At 45.0% G+C, this 12,958-nt stretch overlaps 1 protein-coding gene across 4 annotated transcripts in view; it reads left to right on the plus strand.

The window, feature by feature from the left end:
- The window catches only part of sulf2 (sulfatase 2), a 123,804-nt gene that overhangs the window by 67,456 nt on the left and 43,390 nt on the right, over positions 1-12,958 (plus strand). Inside the window, exon 1 of one of the 4 annotated variants that reach the window (XM_012971628.3) lies at positions 8,394-8,651. The gene's annotated coding sequence lies outside the window, so the exon portion shown is untranslated. 4 annotated transcript variants of the gene reach the window in all.

The raw sequence follows: 12,958 nt of genomic DNA on the forward strand, positions 1-12,958 counted from the left end.
AGGGATTCCCTTGTACTAAGCACAATTCAGCAGGAACAGTTTGCCCACAGCCTGTGTGGTTTGAACAAACCTTAAAGCTATAAAATCCATTTGGCCCAGGGGTCAGATACCATCTGAGATCGTTCCTTGTATGGCCGCCTTTATGCCAGAAACCGCTTCATAGAAGCCAGAGGGCAGTACTTGCTTATTCTTTATATCCCATTAGACAAATACAAAGGGGAAGTTTAAGAGCAACTTTAGCTTTACTGTTCCTTAGAGAGGCCGTATAGGAAGGCGATTGTACAGTTCCGTATAATGGTTCTGCCTCTTATCTGGATGAAAGAGTGAATTCTTCCCCTCCTAAGTAGCCGAGAAAAACCCAGAGCTAACAGGCTGGAAATTCGGAGCAACAAACCTATTCAGTTACATCCAAAGCAATGAGAGCGAGGAGCCGCAGCAGCTGATATTATATTCCCTGTGTCTGCCTACCAAAGTACCGCCTTTATTCTCTGCTTGATTATTCAACTAAGGCCAAACCGGTGACATCAAAAATATTTCTGCTTGTTTCATTGTGTACTAAGGGTTTGTCCAAAATGGCATTAAAACGTCATACTCAGAGCTAAAAGTTATACTCCCAAACGTTCAGAGGTACAGAATTTCCTTAATATGCCAACTGCACCTAACGTGGGGCCATTGGACTGGTTATAGTGGGTATAGGAAGTGGCAAGGAACATTCCCTTCCCAGAGGCTATTATCCCCCCACTGCTACTATAGGCACCATCTCTCCCTACTATACCTGCTATCCCACAGCCCCAGTCCCTTCCCAGAGGCTATTATCCCACTGCTACTATAGGCACCATCTCTCCCTACTATACCTGCTATCCCACAGCCCCAGTCCCTTCCCAGAGGCTATTATCCCCCCACTGCTACTATAGGCACCATCTCTCCCTACTATACCTGCTATCCCACAGCCCCAGTCCCTTCCCAGAGGCTATTATCCCCCCACTGCTACTATAGGCACCATCTCTCCCTACTATACCTGCTATCCCACAGCCCCAGTCCCTTCCCAGAGGCTATTATCCCCCCACTGCTACTATAGGCACCATCTCTCCCTACTATACCTGCTATCCCACAGCCACAGTCCCTTCCCAGAGGCTATTATCCCCCCACTGCTACTATAGGCACCATCTCTCCCTACAATCTGAGTCTCTCCCTACAATACCACAAACTTATATGGGAAACATATATGGAAAGTTTTAAAACAAATGTGTGTGTTGAATAAGGCAGGTGTTGTCCAGCGTTTCGCTAGTATCTAGGAACTGTTCACATTCTCTTAGAAATAATGTATGTAGGATGTGTTGGGAGAAATAGGTGTATAACCTTGAAATACTATGGATTCTTGACCTTTAAACTAAGTTTATTATGTTTGCCATACTCTATCTCTCTTACGTCTCCCTATACAATATAATACACTCCCAAGGTTTGTCATTCCTTGCATTTTATTGATAAACTTTGTCTTATGTCACTGAGTAGGATTTTAACAGATGTGCTCTTATGAGTTTGTATGTAGCCATTTTGTGGTATTTTTATCCCCTTAATAAAATGTTATTACACTATGTTTGGATTTCTGTCCATTCCACGTACGGTTGCCTGACGGAGCATTGGACCTACTCCCTGCACACATGCGACATGATTGGGGGCATCTGAGTTGTATATGAGTTGTTGCATCATTGCAATGTTATACATTGGTCTTCCTCTGGCGAGTAGGCTGACTCACTGCCTCAGTGGAGGAAGATTTTCCCGTTGCACACACTTTGGTTGCACTGACACTTTACTTTGGCCTATTGGCTTGTGAATTTGGCCACCCATTTTTGATCCGTTACCAGACTGGGCTCTGCTAGTTTCTGGCAGCCACATTCCCACGTCCGTACCTGTTCTTTTGGCTGGAATGGGGCACGTAGGAGGCACAGGGGTATTTTACAAGGCTTTGCTTGCTGTAAGTCATTGATGTTCATCCAACAGCAGAAGGAAAGGTAGGTCAGCATGAGTTCCACCTTCAGGTGTGGCCTCCCTGGTGCCAAGCACATTGCAGACTTCTCCGCACTTGCAACAAGGTGTGTTGGCCAAACCACACGTGTTTCACAGAAGACCCTCTTATCACGCCCTCTGGCCCTTGAGGGGCACAAGCAGCTTGGCTACTACCCACTTTGGCCCTCCATCTCTTGTTTATATACAATATCCAGCATTTCTTGACAGCTTGCTGGGGCCACAGCACATGGAGGCATTCACTGTTAGAGCTTGAGTATATTTTTATAAATGAAATACGCACATTTAAACCACAACAGAAACTGTGCCTGTGATGTGAGTGTAAGTTCTGCCTCTAAACTCCCCGCGCCCTTAAGGCCACACTAGTAGAACGTTCCCCAAGTCTGGATGTGTTTCCCTGGGTTTAGCAATGAAAGCGCCTGGATTACAGGGATACAGAGAGAGCGCTATGCGAATCCGGGAGATTTTCTCAGCCGCAGAGCGTTTCTCACTGGCATTTACTGTGCTTTTCTTCAGGGTGTAATTTGAATGTAACACAATGCATGCCTCCAGGCCCGGGTAATTGCTGTAACTCAGCGGTGTCGGTGCATTCGCTGGTTTATGTTACACCCTCCTGAGCCACGGCCGAGACAGATTAGACAGCCCTGCAGACACAACACAAGTCCCCGCTGTATTCTCTATACAAATGTGTCACCTCCATTCACGCACTGCTGTGTTGTGGCATGGCCGCCTTCCAGCCAGAGCCATTCTCTTTCTGGGAGCTGGAAATTCTAACATTGTCTTGTTTATATCATGCAAAGAGAACTCCTTAATTAGGCCTAGGAAACTTTGCCTCTAATTGGGTGTTGTCCTTCTTTTCCAAAGAACAGTTAATTTCCTTTTCTTATGTTTCCCTTTATAAAGCAACCTCAATTCATTTCTTATTCTCTGTGCTCCACGTTATGTGAGAGACAATGAGCGGCGCCCATAGGGCACAACTGTAAAATATTTCCAGAACACTTTGTTGTTTTTAGCTTGAAAGTAAGCAATATTGCTGTTTTATTCCTCTCATGTCTGCGGGCTGCACCAGTTAGTGGGAACGGACTGTTAGTAGGGTACAGAATGGGAATTACGCTCTGCTTCCCAAGCTCTAGGGCTGGCAGCCCATAAGGGGCAAACACAGTGGGAGCATAGCAGCGCTAGCTGAGTGCTTATTTGTGCCCTGGGTACCCCTGGAACTATAGCAGGGTGACTGTTACCCCAATGTTTCTGTATATCTGTAACCTTGTTATGGGCTAAGGGGGCCCAGCCTGAAGGCCAGTTAGGGGGAGATTTGGGGTGAGTGCTTATTTGTGCCCTGGGTACCCCTGGAACTATAGCAGGGTGACTGTTACCCCAATGTTTCTATATATCTGTAACCTTGTTATGGACTAAGGGGGCCCAGCCTGAAGGCCAGTTAGGGGGAGATTTGGGGTGAGTGCTTATTTGTGCCCGGGTACCCCTGGAACTATAGCAGGGTGACTGTTACCCCAATGTTTCTATATATCTGGAACCTTGTTATGAGCTAAGGGGGCCCAGCCTGAAGGCCAGTTAGGGGGAGATTTGGGGTGAGTGCTTATTTGTGCCCGGGTACCCCTGGAACTATAGCAGGGTGACTGTTACCCCAATGTTTCTATATATCTGGAACCTTGTTATGAGCTAAGGGGGCCCAGCCTGAAGGCCAGTTAGGGGGAGATTTGGGGTGAGTGCTTATTTGTGCCCTGGGTACCCCTGGAACTATAGCAGGGTGACTGTTACCCCAATGTTTCTATATATCTGTAACCTTGTTATGGGCTAAGGGGGCCCAGCCTGAAGGCCATTTAGGGGGAGATTTGGGGTGAGTGCTTATTTGTGCCCTGGGTACCCCTGGAACTATAGCAGGGTGACTGTTACCCCAATGTTTCTATATTTCTGTAACCTTGTTATGGGCTAAGGGGGCCCAGCCTGAAGGCCAGTTAGGGGGAGATTTGGGGTGAGTGCTTATTTGTGCCCGGGTACCCCTGGAACTGTAGCAGGGTGGAAGTTGCCCAAATGTCTCAATACAATCGTAACCTTGTTATAGTTGCCCTTGCCTAATCAATGACTAGACATAGCTCATTGGCACAAATTAGGGATGCACTGGATTCGGTTCGGCATTCGCCCGAGTCCCGCTGGGTGGGTTCGGAGGTTCAGCCGAACCCAGAAAAGTGGGTTTGTTGCACCCCTAGCACAAATTACAAGCCACTCTCGGATCTCCCACTAAATGCCCCAATGTACTGATTTCCAACCAGCGCCCCCAGAGCAGGCAGCAGACCATGAAGGAATACTAAAAGATGTAAATCAACAACAGATGAAGGGCTGGCATCACAGCGTATTAGTTGCCAAACTGGTAATGGTGTTTTTTTCCCAGATTGGCACCTGTATGCCATGGTACATTTCTGTCAATCAGAATTAGTGTGCAATCAGATACTAATTTATAACTCATTAGACTCACACAGAAGAAACCGCCGCTGCGCCCACGTCTGCAAATTGAGTACAGATTAGTTGGAGCTGACAGATTTGTGTTTTGGATCACGCCCTGCTCCGGATCTTTGCATTTTTATGAAGGCAACGCTGAAGGCATTTTTGGATCAATTCGCACACAAATTCAGCTGCTGAGATTGTTTGTGAAAGATGCTGGCAGTGCCTCGCCTAGGGAGCCAGACATGTGTAGCGAATGCCCAGGCACCCGCTGCCAGCCATTCCTACGTATCGGATTAGCCCAAAAGCGCAGGCTGATAATGATTTCACACTCTGTCTAACAGTCTGTCTGTGCAACAACTGCCCCAGTGTTTCCTTCTTAAAGGGGAAACACACACTGGAATTTACCCCACCCTCAGAATTGCCAACTCCCCTATCCCACCTGTAGGCTCCATCTAGGTACATAGGTTTCTATGAAGCCTGCCCATATAATGCAACTATAGTAAAACATAGATTATCCTCATCCATGACACAAATAGAAAGGGAAATAGAGTTGCCCTTTAGGATAAGCCATTTCACAGGAGAAACCCATTTCCATTTTATTTTTCCTTTTGTCTTCTGCTAAACCAAACCCTTCTCCCAGCATGCCGTTGCCCGATTAGGGTGTACACATTATTATTATTAACATTTATTTACAAAGCGCCAACATATTCCGCAGCACTGTACAATAAGTGGGTTTCATACACATGCCCAGTATGGTTGCCCTGGGGGTTTTAGCAATCCAGTTCAGTCTCCCTATGTTAATAATTATATTTATATTTGTTATATAATTGTATAACTATATTCTATAGAGGCCTGTCCCTGTTCATATCAAATCCCACAGTATTAGGACTGTATTTGCTTTCTCTCTTATAGGTCCCTATTTATACAATGTGTTTTCTTCCTTCCCCATCTTCTAGAAAAAACAACCTCTCTCTGGGGATTTGCAATGGATGGTAATTTCACTAATTGGCTGCTGTTAATGCTGTGCGCCAGAGATCCCATTGGTGCCAGTATGAGGACATCACAGGAGCTGTCTTGTCTATGGAGCAGCACTAAATAGGGTTGGGGATCACAGGACTAATTAGAGGACCATAAAGCTTTAAATACAAGGCGACTGCATGCAAACATGGCCCTGGGTCAGCTAGAGATTTTGGTGCCAGTAGGGCAAAATGGCCGGTGAAGGATGCTGGGGGTGCTCGCAGTTGTAAATAAATAAATAAATATATATATATATATATACTGTATATACTGTATATAGTGAAATGAGTGGATTTTTTTGGAAAGAGCTCCACACCTTCTCTTGTTTTCCCCACATATTGCTGGACTTGTTGGAATATGATTGTTGTTGAGCTGTAATGGAGAATGCATGACTGAAGCCCTTGCGTATGGCACGCTGCTGTCCCATGCTCTGTTAGTTCTAATGTAATTTCTGCTAAGTGGATAAGACAGAGAGAGTCGTTCCCAATCCATTAACCTGGATGTTGGCTGTCCCCTGGGAGTGCCGGCTCCATAGTGTTGTTATCCAACATCTTGCTGCCCATAAAGCTCCCTTCTATGAAGCCATTGCCGTCCCCTCCATCGCTTCACTCCATCATTTCATTATCTTCCCATTCCAGTCTCTGTTTATGACATATTTTCTCCCTTTTGTGACCGTAACCCTTCAGTGGTTTCTTTCTGTGACAATTTTCACAGGCAGGTTAGAAAATCTCATTGGTTGAGGACCACATTGGCACTTGGAAATGGTTCTCTCCTGCTGGGTCTTCTTGGCCCCTTTTATGATCAAATCCTTGGCCCAGGGGCCAAACAATCAGATCATTGCAATTTGGCCAAATGCAGTTGTGGCTAAATCAGTTAAAAAATAGTTGCCAAACAAGCAACACATACTGTGTATGATTAGCGTTAGGCTGCTGTGGTTCCACTTATTCCCTATTTCGAGGGGCCAAGGCCGTGGTTCCAATTATTTCCTACACACATGGTCATTGGTTCTTTGACAACTCGTCACAATACTCATGACACACATACAACTATCTCTCTATATCAGCACTTACTGGGACACTTTAAGGAGGGTCTGTCTCATTCCCATAATGGACTTTTTGTGGATCCATAGTATCAAGCACTTTGAGGTGTTTATACCCTACTCCATGTGCTTGTGGGTTCCCCTGGGTGCCGGTCCCACTATCATACCTCATGGAGCTACACAACCTCTATGCCAGTGATCCCCAACCAGTGAATAAGGAGTAACATGTTGCTCACCCTCTGATGTTGCTCCCAGTGGCCTCAAAGCAGGTCTTCATTTTTTAATTTCTGACTTAAAGGAACAGTAACACCAAAAAATGAAAGTGTTTTAAAGTAATTGAAATATAATGTACCATGGCCCTGCACTGGTAAAACTGGGCTGTTTGCTTCAGGAACACTACTATAGTTTATATAAATAAGCTGATGTGTAGCTATGGGGGCAGCCATTTAAGCTGGAAAAAAGGAGAAAAGGCACAGGTTACATAGCAGATAACAGATAAGACACCATTGTATTCTACAGGGTTTACCTGTTAGCTGCTATATAACCTGTGCCTTTTCTTCTTTTGAATGGCTGCCCCCATGGCTACACACCAGGGTTTATATAAACTCTAGTAATGTTTCTGAGGCAAACACACAACTTTTACCAGTGCAGGGCAGCAGTACATTATAGTTTAATTTCTTTGAAATATATACATTTTTTGGTGTTACTGTTCCTTTAAAGATAAGATTTGGAGGCATAAAGACCATATATACTGTCAAGCAGAGCCTTCTGTAGTCTGCCAGTCATCATTGGGCTATCAAATAACCAATCACAGCCCTTACTGGTCTTCCCCTAGAAAAAATTTTCATGCTTGTCTTGCTCCCCAACATTTTTTACGTTTAAATGTTGCTCATAAAAAAAAAAAGATTGGGGACCCCTACTCTATGCCTTGTGTTTTACAACTATGTAGTCCTCACTCATGGGAATCCCGATCTTGACTTAATTCCCACTGGGTCTGGACCCTTTGTCTTCTGACCCTGAAGGCTGCTCTTTTATAACATAGAAACCACTGAGGTGTATCCCAACTGCAGGCCAGGCATCCTCATTCTCTGTAACTTCTGTGGCTCTAGGCACGAGGCACCCCAGATACACTTCTGCCCGCTTTACTATCCACTGGTGGCTGAATGTATGTTTGCAGTATTCTGGGTGGGATATAATCTCTATCACCTACTTATAGGGCAACTGTCGGCCCGGGCTGCTATAACTTTTGCCAGTACGTGATACATAGTGACTGCGCTTGGCTCTTAGTTAAACATTAAAACCCAGAGCTGGTGTGAGATATAGAACAGCTAGGTGACAGTCACCTCTGATGTGTACTACTGTGTATATATAGCAACGAAGAGATTCGCACTTACAGGACTTATAGAATTAATATGGTGTTTATTGAGAAGACTAACGTTTTGGCTATATCACTAGCCTTTTTCAAACTGCACCCAGGCTATTGGGACCCGACTGACGTGAGTGCTGGCTCTCTCCTGATATGTGTGTGTGTATAGATAGGTATAGATATAGATATATATCTCTTTGCTTGCCCTTTATTATTTTTTTTAAATGCATCCATGTCATTGCCCATAAGAGCATCAGGTCAAGCATGTGTAGGTGACATGGTGCAAGTGCTGTGTGTTGCCAGTGCAGGCAGCAGCGATTCAGGCTGTTTGCAAGCAGAGCAAATTGGCAGAGGACTTTAAACTTGCAGCCGGCTCCCTGTGGAATCCCAGATATGACATCATTGTGAGCCTGGGAGGGGAATGAGGCGGGCAAGTTTCCCTTTAGCACTATGAGCTTGTACAATGCAAAGCAGCCTGGTGCTGGGAAATGGGCTCCCGGACTGCCCCAAAGCTTATTTATTGCACCTCCTCCTCCTCTGCCAGATATTAAACAGGCACCCAGAGCTCCACTGCCTGCTCCGAATGGGATCAGCCCGAGAGCCAATCAATGGCAAGTGGTGAGTGGGAAGGTGCGCTGGATACAGGAGAGTGACCGCTGAGCCAGGGTTCTGGGGGTCCATGTGGCCACGAGAGGAATAGGTTCCAGCTGAGAAGTTTCAGAAGAATCAACTTTTCCTATTCTGGTAAGTTACATCTGGGCTATGTATCCTCTAGTTGGCTGCGGAACTACACCTCCCAGCATCTGTGGTTATTAGTGAATGCTGAAGGGCCCTGTTCTGTATTGGGCAAATGGTTATTGTGTAATATTTCCAGTTAACAAAGGGGGTACATTTCTGACTTGACAGACCAACTGGTTCCATTCTGCTTCCATATTCTCTGTCCCGAGGAGGTAACATAGTAACATAGTAAGTTGGGTTGAAAAAAGACATACGTCCATCAAGTTCAACCATAATGCCTTTATATAACCTGCCTAACTACTAGTTGATACAGAGGAAGGCAAAAAACCCATCTGAAGCCTCTCTAATTTGCCACAGAGGGGAAAAAATTCCTTCCTGACTCCAAGATGGCAATCGGACCAGTCCCTGGATCAACTAGTACTAAGAGCTATGTTAGTTGTATGTTGTGTATTTTGGACAGGAGGGGATGACATCCATCTGTTTCTCTCAGGGTGTTAGAGACCAGCACAGGCATTTATATCCGTGTATAGACCGCTGCACTTCTTTGGTTTCTCGGCCATGTAAAATCAATAACAGGTATAGTTTCCCTTTAATTGGCCCCAGTCGCACTCTCTTCTCCGGGAACTGGCAGCTTTATGGCATGGAACCCCATCCATTTGCTTGGAGGATGAGTTCCTTTTGTTGCTTCTAGGGGGTTAAATCTGGTATTGCCCAATGCTGCTTCCCGTCTGTTGCGCTGTGGCACATACCGGCCAATGTGAGAAAAGGACTGTTACGCTGATACCGCACTTACTGTTCCCATCGCTTCACTAATATTCCTGGCAAACTCTGCTTAATTAACATCTTGTTTGTCACTAACGATTTGCTTTTCTTAAATAACGATGTATCATTTCTGTGATGCGCTGAGGAACATATTGGTGTTACATTATAACAAATAATATTAACTTGGTAGTACAGTGTGAGGGTGGCGCATATTGTGCGCCCAGAACATTCCTTCTCTGTATATTTGTATTTATATATATGGGAGGGAGGTGCCATATTGTTTCCCTTAGACAGTACAGTATGAGGGTATAGCTTATTGTGTGCCCAGAACATTCCATCTCTGTATATTTGTATTTATACATATGGGAGGGAGGTGCCATAGTGTTTCCCTTAGACAGTACAGTATGAGGGTACAGCTTATTGTGTGCCCAGAACATTCCTTCTCTGTATATTTGTATTTATACATATGGGAGGGAGGTGCCATATTGTTTCCCTTAGACAGTACAGTATGAGGGTACAGCTTATTGTGCGCCCAGAACATTCCTTCTCTGTATATTTGTATTTATACATATGGGAGGGAGGTGCCATATTGTTTCCCTTAGACAGTACAGTATGAGGGTACAGCTTATTGTGTGCCCAGAACATTCCTTCTCTGTATATTTGTATTTATACATATGGGAGGGAGGTGCCATATTGTTTCCCTTAGACAGTACAGTATGAGGGTACAGCTTATTGTGTGCCCAGAACATTCCTTCTCTGTATATTTGTATTTATACATATGGGAGGGAGGTGCCATATTGTTTCCCTTAGACAGTACAGTATGAGGGTACAGCTTATTGTGCGCCCAGAACATTCCTTCTCTGTATATTTGTATTTATACATATGGGAGGGAGGTGCCATATTGTTTCCCTTAGACAGTACAGTATGAGGGTACAGCTTATTGTGTGCCCAGAACATTCCTTCTCTGTATATTTGTATTTATACATATGGGAGGGAGGTGCCATATTGTTTCCCTTAGACAGTACAGTATGAGGGTACAGCTTATTGTGTGCCCAGAACATTCCTTCTCTGTATATTTGTATTTATACATATGGGAGGGAGGTGCCATATTGTTTCCCTTAGACAGTACAGTATGAGGGTACAGCTTATTGTGTGCCCAGAACATTCCTTCTCTGTATATTTGTATTTATACATATGGGAGGGAGGTGCCATATTGTTTCCCTTAGACAGTACAGTATGAGGGTACAGCTTATTGTGTGCCCAGAACATTCCTTCTCTGTATATTTGTATTTATACATATGGGAGGGAGGTGCCATATTGTTTCCCTTAGACAGTACAGTATGAGGGTACAGCTTATTGTGTGCCCAGAACATTCCTTCTCTGTATATGTGTATTTATACATATGGGAGGGAGGTGCCATATTGTTTCCCTTAGACAGTACAGTATGAGGGTACAGATTATTGTGTGCCCAGAACATTCCTTCTCTGTATATTGGTATTTATACATATGGGAGGGAGGTGCCATATTGTTTAGGATTTTACAGATTATATTTTATTTTAGGCTGCAGCTTCCTAATCAGTAACCCGAGAAACCAGGGAGGAACTAAAATAACTATAATTCAGACATTACAACAAAATTAAAGGAATGTTAAGTACAAATTGGCTTTCCCTCCCACCGCCCACAGCATGCCATGTGTCCTTTATATCATGGAGCCAAGAAACCTCCATTTGCACTTACTGCAAGGTGAATGATTGGTGGTGACGTCACGACTGGCAGTTTCTCCCAGTAAAATGCTCTAATTCCTAAATATAAAATCATTTTGAAATAACGAAGGCGCCGAGGGGAGTGTGAGAAGAATGTTGGTTGTGGCCCCAGGGGGTAAATTGGCCCTAGGCGGAGAAACAAACGGTATCTATGGCCCATGGGTTGAGGCAGATTCATTAAGTTTTTGATTTTCTGTGGTAAATGAATAAACTCATTAACCACGGAACCCTAAAACCCCTAATTAAACCAAGATCTCGGCAGCCTGTAGATGGCAAAGTTTCACATTAGTGGTTTTTCCGCTTAATAAATAATGAAAATTTGAGTTTTAGCGCAAAAAAAACCCCATGAATTGTGTTAGTAAATTTGACCCTTAGTGTTAGTACATAGGGGAGTATTTATTTTGAAAAGACCGTGACGTCACTTTCTGTGGTGTGAGAAGTCTCAGTGATAACTGGGGGTGACACCCCGCGTGCCCTCGCGTGCCAGTAGCTGAATTGGCGTGTATGTTGGCACACAGTCCCGGGATAAGCAGGGAAATGAAAGAAGGGAGGAGATAAGGTATCTGCCTGTGATTACCTGCTGCTTTAGCAACAATGGTATCTCAAAAGCAACTGCAATCTATTATTTAGCCAAGATACGAGTCACGCGATCCGTGCTCCTCTGTGTATTCGTGGTCTGCAAAATGTTCAACTGAAACCTAAGGGTGAAGACACACGGAGCTACTAGTAGCAGCTACTTGTCATGGCTACTAAATGCCAGAAAATCTCCCGCCATAGACAATACTGAGAATTGCCTCTGCTAAAACACATAGAGACAGTTATCACTAAATGATCAGCATTGTCTGTTTTAGTAGCCACGACAAGTAGCTGCTTCTAGTAGCTCTGTGTATCTTCACCCTAAAAATCCTACTGCCAGCTTGAGGTGCCATTTACAGCCTTGTGCATTTCGGCGGCTACCAAGGTCTCTGTGTCTGGCTGGCCACAACCTAAGGGTGAAGACACATTGAGCTACTTGTAGCAGCTACTTTTTCAAGGCTACTAAACCCCAGAAAATCCCCTGCCATAGACAATACTGAGAATTGCCTCTGCTAAGACACACAGAGACAATTATCAGTAAATGATCAGCATTGTCTATTTTAGTAGCCACGACAAGTAGCTGCTACTAGTAGTGCCGTGTGTCTTCGCCCTAAGGGCTCTGGCACACGGGGAGATTAGTCGCCGACGACTAATCTCCCCAAACTACCATCCCACCGGCGAACATGTAAGTCGCCGGTAGGATGGTACACGCTGCGCAGGCGATTTCGGCAAATCGCCGAAGTTGCCTCGCGAGGCATTTTCTGTGATTTGCCAAAATGGCACCGCCGCGTGTGCCACCCCACCGGTGACTTACATTTTCGCCGGTGGGATGGCAACTGATGGCAACACAGGGAGATTAGTCGCCCGCGAACAGGGAGATTTGTCGTGGGCGACTAATCTCCCTGTGTGCCAGAGCCCTTAAGGCATAAGCCACAAACATCCCTTTAATGCCGGGTTCTGTTTCTGGGCAGCGCCACACATTGCATAGGAACGGGCCGGGTTGGATCGGCTGCGGCAGAAACAGTCTCGTCTGTGTTCCAGATTATTAGTGATTCAGACATAAACCTTGGGAAGGACTTTGGCCGCACAGTCTCTGGGACTGTACCAAGATCAGACACTTTCCGGAAACCATCTGAAATCTGCCCTGAGCACTCTGCTCCCAGAACTAACTGCCATATGTCTTGAGCCAGCTGCCACTTTATGCCTTATGCT

The sequence above is a fragment of the Xenopus tropicalis genome, chromosome 10, assembly GCF_000004195.4.
Source record: "Xenopus tropicalis strain Nigerian chromosome 10, UCB_Xtro_10.0, whole genome shotgun sequence".
Classification (NCBI taxonomy): Eukaryota; Metazoa; Chordata; class Amphibia; order Anura; family Pipidae; genus Xenopus; species Xenopus tropicalis.